Below are 9,627 nucleotides of genomic sequence, written 5' to 3'. Positions count from 1 at the left end.
GATGCGCGAAGCCTCTTCACTTCTCTCTCGTACGCTGCCTCCATATCTGCTTTTTCCTTGGCGAGTCGGTTATACCTCCTTTTCCAAAACTTGGAAGACTGAGGAAGTAGAAAAGTCCATGCATCATCAGGATCATCAATAACCTGATGCTCGAGGAACTCAATCAGAGCATCCTTCTCCTTAATCTGCTGAAGCAACTCTTCCCTTTCACGGATCCAGGCACGTGATAGGTCTTCGTCTCTCAACTCCTCTACTCCTTGGTTAGGGAGGGTTGAAGGCCCAGCCACAACCAAAGGTGTAGGTCTCGGATAATCGTAAGGTATGAGATACTCAGATGCTTTCTTCCTTACCCAAGCAGTGTATGGCTCCAAAGCAATGCAATTCTTAGGACCCAACTCCTTCCTTCCTTTCTTGTGAACCTTGCGCCAAGCGCGAACCATTCTGGCTTTCAAGCCTTGGGGATCTTTACCCTCCTGAAAGAACACACCCTCTAACAGAATATTATTAGGTTTATCCTTTAGGGGGAACCCAAGCTGACGACGTGCTAAAACAGGGTTGTAGTTAATCCCACCACATGTACCAAGAAGAGGCACATTGGAGAATTCACCACAAGAGTCAATAATCTGCACACCATCATATACACGGTTATACCAAGAGATATCATCATTAGTGAGAGACATAAGTCTCGTGGACCACCGTAGACATCCCTTGTTCTCCTTGAAAGCGACCGTCTGAGGTAAGTGAGAAATAAACCACTTATACAACAGAGGCAAACAGCACACAATAGCACCACCACCCTTTGCATTCCTCATATGCAAAGAGAAATAGGTATCACCCAACAGAGTTGGAACGGGATTAAGAGCAGAGAAGATCCTAATAGCGTTCACATCCACAAATTTGTCGATGTTGGGGAACAATACCAATCCATAAATGAGAAGTACAAATATGGCTTCAAAGGCGTCCTCACTCATGGCCTTCCCATAAACAGTAGCTTGAGCAATGAGGAACTCAGAAGGGAGACCTTGAATTCCACCTTTGGTAGTCATATGAGCACCAATCAGGGATTCATCTATGTGCAACATGTCAGCTATCTCTCGAGAAGTAGGAATACTCTCCAAGCCACTGAACGACAACTGATCCAGAATAGGTATACCCACAAGATAAGCATACTCCTCAAGGGTAGGCAAAATCTGGAAGTCCGGAAACGTGAAGCAACGGTACAGAGGATCATAGAACTGCACCAATACACTCATCAGACCTTCATCCACCTGAGTAGTCAGAAGAGGAAGAAGCTTCCCAAAACGAGCTTTGAAACCCAAGGGATCTAATACATAGGATGTCAGATTCCTTAACTCTTTCAAATCGGGTTGTCTGAAACTGTACTTCTTTGTATTCCTTCTTTGTCTTTCCATGTCTGAAAATTTTGCAAATAAACCCCTTAAGTTTCTTGAAATTTTTCTCTTTTTTTGGATGATATGGATGCAGATGAATGCATGAATGCATGAATGCAACAATCACACTCAAGGATCAAGCAAAGCACACCAAACAAAGGTCATGGGATGGATCATATTATCCTTAATATCAATCATCCATTTTGGTGGATTATGGTTCACACCTTATCAACACCCAAGTTCCATTGATATTAAGGCCATATGAACGGATCGACCATGAATCAAGGGTTTGTTGCAAGTCACGAGCATGGAGTCTCGGTTAAGAACCACCCAAAGCGAGTGTACTAGGGTTTAAACCTGCCAAACATGTTCTACCAGAGGTTCCCATAGTCAGCATCCCATCTTTCGAATATTATCGGAGAAACGACTACTCGTATTCCAAAAATATTCTCAAGAGAGACTCTTATGAGTGTAGTATTGCGTAACAATCGCATCAAATCTTACATTTGAACGACCTCCGCACTACATCCTAAAAATAGGCCAAGATGGGTTTGGTAAACTAAGGTCCTTGACTTCTAAGGTCTATATTGGAAAGAGTAATATCGAACCACAACTTACTTGTGTGACATTATTGATCCCAACATGACCTCCACCAAGTGAATGGACTCGCAAGTCAACTTGCTAAGGAATAACTCCACACAAGTCGACAAGACTACGCCATTCTCCTAAGTGCACTCGAGTCCGGGTATAGAACTCATCTCACAAAGATCACCAAGCACACAAGCGATTAATATATTAAGCAATTCAATCATTACATACAATACAGTAATCCCAAATTGCACAAAAATATGTCATAAACAATATAATACAACAAATGTGAAAAGTTGGCAAAACCCACCAGGGGTAAGTTTTAGTCCCCAGCAGAGTCGCCACTTTTCTGTAGCGGTGTATTTGTTACCATTGGAGATATTGACTAAATCCAAGGTAAATCATACAAAGTCGAGTCGCCACCGCACTTCTATTTATCCAAATGAAAGGTTAGAAAGCAAACAAAAACCTAAAAGTTTTACAAACAAAACTAGTAAAAGAAACAGAGATCTGGGTAAGGGGGTTGGTTATGTAATGGGAAGGTGTTAGGCACCCAAAACATCCTAGGTACTCCTAGGGAGCCCTTTTCACACTTGTTGCAAAGGTTATTGTTTATGAAAATTTTATTTGTGCAAACATGATTGAAGAGATGAGAAGAGAATATACAAGTTTATTTACATTTTGTGTTTGGATGGATGAACCCATTGCCTACGTACCCTCTTATGAAAAGATTAGGATCAAAACCTCGTAGTTCGGGTAAAAAATTTCAAAACAAATGAGTGGATTGATTGGTCCAAAAGCCTTAACGTCTTTTGTTATCAAAGGGAGAAAACTCAACCTGAAAAACCACAAGTCCACCATGTGAGGATAGCTTCAACATGCTAGTGAGGGGTTAACCCTATAATAAGCATGGAAGGCTCATTGTCCATCACTAAGGACAAAGGTGAGTATTACATCTACCACAAAGATAACTCAAACCTAATAGCTCAAGGTTATGAAAAATTTGATTAAGAAGTGATCATTGAAACCACAAAAGAAATATTTGAATGGGTTATATTTACCAATTAGAAGTATGTACAAAATGGTCAAAGTTGACTTAAAGATTCAATTCACAATGAGTGTTATGAAAAGAAAGTTTGAAAATCAAAAGCATAAGGCTTAGGTTTCTAATGTTGAAAACAAAGGTCAAATGTTTGCAAAAAAAGTTTTTGGTTTGGGTTAGGATGGAGAAAATGAAGATGAAAGGGTGGAGGTTAAGAAATGAATCCACACTAGGAGTTCCTCTCTTGAGATCATATAGATGATCCAAGTAAGTTCCTTTGGAATAAGCAAGCACAAAGCAAAAGCAAATCACAAGTCTCATAAGAGATCCTCAAATGAAAGGAAACAAGATGCCAATATATGGACTTACACCCGACTCCTATCAACAAAACGGAAACAGAATGCCAATATACGGACTTATATCCGACTCCAAACCACAAAACGGAAACAGAATGCCAATACATGGACTTATATCCGACTTCTAACCATAACAAACAAACATCAAAAGCAAACATATCAAAAGTTCACAAGCAAACAATCATCACACACTATATACATACAAGGGGCTCAAACAAAAGGGTAGGCTTTAGTCAAGAGGGGTCATATCAACCTCGACAAACAAGCCAAAATGTACAAGGGTAATTTGTAGCTCTTAACCACTAACATTGAGAGTTAGGGTGAAGCTGATCAAAGATGGAAATGAGGATGAGACCTCATGCTCTTAACCCTGGCCTGGGTGAGCTCATGATAAAGAAAGCGTGGGGATCCAGAAAGTGGGATCCTATTCCACTTGACAGACACTGGACAAAGATCTTGGGTACTTGTTCAAAAGCATCAACACGTAGTGCGAGCATAATGAACGACTCACTGAATAACGGGGGATTGGCTACTAATTCCTTATATCCGTCAATTGCCTCTTCACTTAGGAGGAATTATCAAGTAGCACCTGCCTCATCTTAGAGGTCTTTGGCACAAATGTAAACAAATACAAAAAGAGCCTCTTAAGGAGGACTTGCCAGCAAAATGCCTGCCAAAAAGGTGACAGGACTTCCAGACTACATGGAGTAAGAGGATAACTACCTAAGTGATGTATCAACCACAATCCAAAGCTCAATCAAGAGCTAAAAGCAAGCAACTAATGTACCTGTACAAAAGCTAACCAGTTAATATTTCAGATAACCAATCAGAAAACAAACAGAAAAAACCATCCAACTGTTACACAATTCAATGTACAATGGTCAAGCAATCAAATGAGGCAATGAGCTCAACACATCAACTTAAATCCCTACAAAACACAAAGGAGTCAGAACACAATCCAATTTGCATCTCAAAAGGAGAGCAACTCAACCATTAATGCTAAATGTCCAAACCTGAAACACAAGTCAAGGTTAGTTCATGTACAAAACACTAGTACAAAGACTAAGTTCAAAACCAAACTAAATGATCAAAACATAACTCAATCTTCCACATAATTCACATTCAATCAATCAACAAAATGTCCTCAAAAGGACCAGCATCAATTCATAAGGCAAGTAGCTCAAATGATCAATGTAAAGCAAAGGCAAGCAAGTGTGCACAAAGTGAACTTCCAAATTAGAAAATCCAAATCAAAACATAAAAGCATGCAATGGCCTTGAGATTTTTTATGCAAGCTACTCATGTCATGAACAAACAATGTGCAAAATATCAAATCCAGAAGAGTTCAAATGATAGATGAACAAAAATGCACAAATGCAATGCAAAAAATGTGACATAAATTGTCACATACATCTTCATGTGTCAAAAACAATGATAGCATATGAGAAAAAATTCAAACCAGTGCTCAAAAATTCATATCATGAGTGAAGATCAAGCATACCAAAAATCAGATCAATTGGATCAAAGATGAAGATTTCACAAAGCATTGAATGCAACATATCAAAATAGCATGGCATGGATCAAAAAAATCACACATTAAAAATCAGACATCAACAAATCATGAAAATAATATCAAAAAAAAACTAGACATTAGAACAGAACTATGAAAAAAAAATTGGAGTTAATTTGGATCATTTTTCAATTTTTAATGATTTTTCAAAGATGAACAAAATAATTGACATATTAAAAAGAAATGGAGGGAAAATAATATTTGAAATAAACTCAGAATTAATCACAGCCACACGATGAAGCGCGCTAATCTGATCAAACGCTCCATATTTAAACATCAAAACGCACAGTTTTATTAATTGAGTTGGCATGCACGTCAGTGAGTCAAGCGCACACGCAGCAAGGTCAAAGCAACAAGAGCCAATCATACACACACGCAAGGCACAATCAGCATCCAGCAAGGCAAACACATGGACTAAATGAAACGATGTGTTTCATTAAACTCGTTGGCACACACATCAGCAGGTCAATGCACACGCAGCACAGTCAAAGCAATCAAGGCCAATGGATCATACACGCAGGGCACACAGTCAGCAACCACATCACCTAAACCCTAAAATGAACCAGACGCCGGAGTTGTAGCTCCGGTCGTCTTCTCCGGCCATCTCCGGCGGAGTTCAACACGAAATTTTCCAGAATTCAACAAATTGTACACCATTCGAAAGCTCTTCTCATGCACATCTCAAATATCATATCAATTCTTCCTAAATCATCATGTATTTTCCAGATCGAACAAAAACATTTTCATAATCAAAACTTGAAGTTCATCATACATGATCATTTCTCAATCATTTTCAATTCTAAATACATCTACATGCTCCACACAGTGAGATCTACACAACTATAACAAGAAAACAGCAAAAGGAGATGATCGATTTTTCACTTACTTGAAATGAAGGTTGCTGAAATCGTGCTCTCAAGTGTTCACAAGCTCCAGATCTTCTCCTCTATACCTCCTATGAAGCTTTAAGCAAGGATCAACCGTTGAAAACTCCTAAATCTTCCTCAATTTCAAACTTCCATTAACATGTGAGTGTTCTTGAATTGCATGATTTCTGGCTCAATTGCTTCAAGTAATGGATGGATCTTGCTCAGTGAAGCTCCATGATCAAGAATATGCAAGAATTATTGGTGTTTGTGTGAAGAAAAATGAAATTCAAAGTGAGAGAAAAATTGGAGGGAACTTTGAAATTCTAGATCTGAAAATTCTGTTATGGCAAATGAGATTAGGGTTTCAGTTTTTATATGGCATGCTAATGATGCTGAAATCCAAATTAGGCCTTGTTAATCATGATTAGTGAGAATTGGATCAAAGTGCAAAAATGTAAATTGAGCTAGCATGCACATGCTACACGTGATAAGCTCCATGTTAAGCTTCAAATTTACTCAAAATCAACCAATGGTCATGATGGAAAGGTTAATTTGCTTGTATCATAAGCCAATTTTGAATTATGGCAATTCCCTCCAAAATGAACACATGTGAAATAATGGGCATACAAGCCTCTCTCATGCATGGCAAGGCTTGTTTTGAGAAGTATTGGTCATGAGGAGTATTTTGCAAAAAGAATGGACCAAATTGGAGCTTTGTATCAAAAGTTATGTCACTTTGAACTTCCATGCACACCTTGTGATCATTTGGCCATAACTTCTCAACCAATCATCATATGAACATGAAATAGGACTTTTTGGAAAGAGGAGACAAAGATTTAAAACTTTCATGTTCACCAAAAATCCATTTGAAGCTTCTTTGATGTTGAAAAGCCAAGTTGAATATGGACCAGAAACTTGCCATTTTTGGAAACTTGAAATTACAGGTCATTTTCCATTTTTAGTAACTTTTGCCATGACCTCAAAATCTTCAAGATAGATGTTTGAAATGACAAATAGACTTCATTTGAACATGAATGAGATGTTTCAAATCATTTCCCCACCTCAAAGCCATCAGTTGACTGCACAGTTAACTTTTTTTGGTCCTCAGATGACCATGAAATGCTTTGATGAACTTGAGCCTTTATCTCTTGATGAAATAGCTCCAAAATGAAACTCTAGCTCATGTAAGCTCTTTGTAATGATCATGTGGTCCTTATACCAAGGAAAATATCTCAGTTCTTGCACAAAGGATGCTCTTGAAGTGCTTGACCTGTGATTGCTTGTGCTACAACAAAAAAGGTAAATGACATATTTTTGTGCTTTTGGTTAGTAAAAAAAATAAGAAAAGCAATGATATTCAATTCAAGCATGCCTGGTGATCTCTAACCACTCACAAGAGATCCCTACCCAAAGGGAAAGGAAGCCAAGATGCTCAAAGATCCTTTAGGCTATGCAATGCAATGCTATGATGCCATGAGGGATCTTAGGGACAAAATTGGGGTCTTACAGATAGGCTATGGTTGCATAGTGTTGGCCTATCAGACGTACTTGTCTTGTTGGGATAACACGAGAACCACACTTAGAGTGGATCCTTTTGAGAATATTATTATCCGGCATGTAATTTGCCGATAGCGGCGATATTTTCCTATTGGGTCCGTGACTCTAAGAACCATTGTAGAACCCAAAATACCATGGTTGCGTAGTGTTAGCCTACCAGACGTCCTTGTCTTATTGTGGTAACATGATAACCACACCCATAAGAGGTCCTCTTAAGGGTGTTTCCATCTAGCAAGTAATTTTTCTAATGGGTTAGTATTCTCAAAAATGACTTATGACTCATGGAACCTTTCCAACCTTAGAGTCACCTTGATTGTGTTGTGAAAAGCAATGAAAGACGTCCTGAAATCAGTACCTGGACTCGATTAGAACCACCTGATTCATATACGTACCATACATGCATTGCATCCTCCTTGCATTTATATTACATTCATAAAACTTAGCATGTGCTTTTATCTTCCAGGGAATCTAAGGACTATATTTGTGAGCAATCAGAGTTATAATGGGTTCAGAAAGAAGAAGCATTATCTCACCTCAAGTTCAAAGTACCAAAGGTTGATAGTTTGATAGCTTTGAGTTCCAAGCTGACTACCATCAGCGAATAAGCCTTTGTCAGAGACTATGGGAAGATATTAGGTTTATTGACATTAAAGGTGAATGTAGGAGATCTTGTCTCCCTAGCCTAATTTTTATGACTCATCCCTCTAATGCTTCACTTTCCAAAACTTCCAATTGGCCCTAACGATGGAGGAATTCGAAAGAATTGTGGGTCAATACTTGAAGGGTTATAGCCCGTTCACTAGTTTGGGAGAGCCACCCTCGCTATAAATGATTACTTTAGCTCTAAGTCTTCCTGTAAAAGATGTGATGGATATAACCTTGAAGTAAGAAGGGTTATACTTGGGTTCTCTAGAAAGTTCTTAGAAGCCACATCTTGGTCATTAGAAAAGGCTAAAAATTGGAAAGCCTTCAATGTCGTCTTGGCCTTGCTGATTTATGGAGTCTTCCTATTCCCAAATATTGATGATTTCATAGAACTCCCAATCATCGATGTCTTCTTGGAAAGGAATTTCGTGTCAACCCTTCCCGCTGATGTTTACCATTACCATCATGCCAGACATGAGAAGAAGAAAGGCAGGATTGTGTGTTGCATTCCTTTACTTCACACATGGCTTATGTCAGACTTTCCTCGAGATGATCCTTTTCATGGCAGAAGATCTCATATGGCTTAAGAAGCTGGCATCCCTTTTTGTAAACTCAGTTGTCTAGTTTAAATAGGAATCGGAAGTAGAGAGTATTATCTTGAGCTATGGAGATTTCCATAACATGCATCTCATTGGGTCTCGGGGTGGCATCAACTACAACCCGATCTTATCATTGAGACAACTCAAATACCAACCTGAAGGCCCCCTATAGACCATTTGTTGGAAGACTTCATCTTACATGACATGGGAGAAGAGGACCCACCATTTTAACAAGAACTAGAAGATCACGGGGAAGAATCAACCACAAAGAAAAGAAGGAACTAGGAAAGAGAAACTATGTGGCCAGGGAACCCTACTACATATGGGTGAAAGAGAGGGTACAACAAATCAAGTTACCTTTTAGCTATGAAGTCCTCATTCCACCCCAGATACCTAAGCCAAGACATGTTCCAATTCAAGAGGCCGATAAACTCAAACCTATCATCGCCAAGCTCAAAAAAGAAAATGAAGAGTTTCAGCTAAACCTCCACCAAGTTACTTTTGAAAGGAAGGAGCTCAAATTTGATCTTGGTCAAAGGGATAAATAGCTTGAAAAAAGTGAGGAAGTCGCTACATAGGTAAGAAAGAAGAGGAAGAGAGTTAGTGAATGCCTGGTAGGGGTTGTCATATCCTCAAATTTACCCTACCTCATATCACCTACTTGAACCCTAATCCATGATCATATATCCCACATATATAATCTCATATGCATCTACTTAATGATCCACAATAATCCACAAACTCAAGGCATGGGATTCATCTATGAAACTTCAAGATCCTCTAGCCATGTTGAGGTGTGCCCAAGTCACCTTAACACTAATCTTCATCCTCACGCATCCAACAAAGCTTGAAGGATCACTCAAGACATCCCACTTACTCCAAAAACCTAATTTGGGTGGTGAGTCCCCTTTGAAGAAGCATCAAGGTTCATTTGGTCACCTAAGGACCCTAATCCTAGCTCTTGACCTCATTTGGCTTGCACAAGTCATGATTCACCATGGATCTTGACC

The sequence above is a fragment of the Lathyrus oleraceus genome, chromosome 4 (assembly GCF_024323335.1).
Source record: "Lathyrus oleraceus cultivar Zhongwan6 chromosome 4, CAAS_Psat_ZW6_1.0, whole genome shotgun sequence".
In the NCBI taxonomy this organism is placed as follows: Eukaryota; Viridiplantae; Streptophyta; class Magnoliopsida; order Fabales; family Fabaceae; genus Lathyrus; species Lathyrus oleraceus.
The sequence above is the reverse complement of the archived record's forward strand: the minus strand, read 5'-3'. Positions refer to the sequence as shown.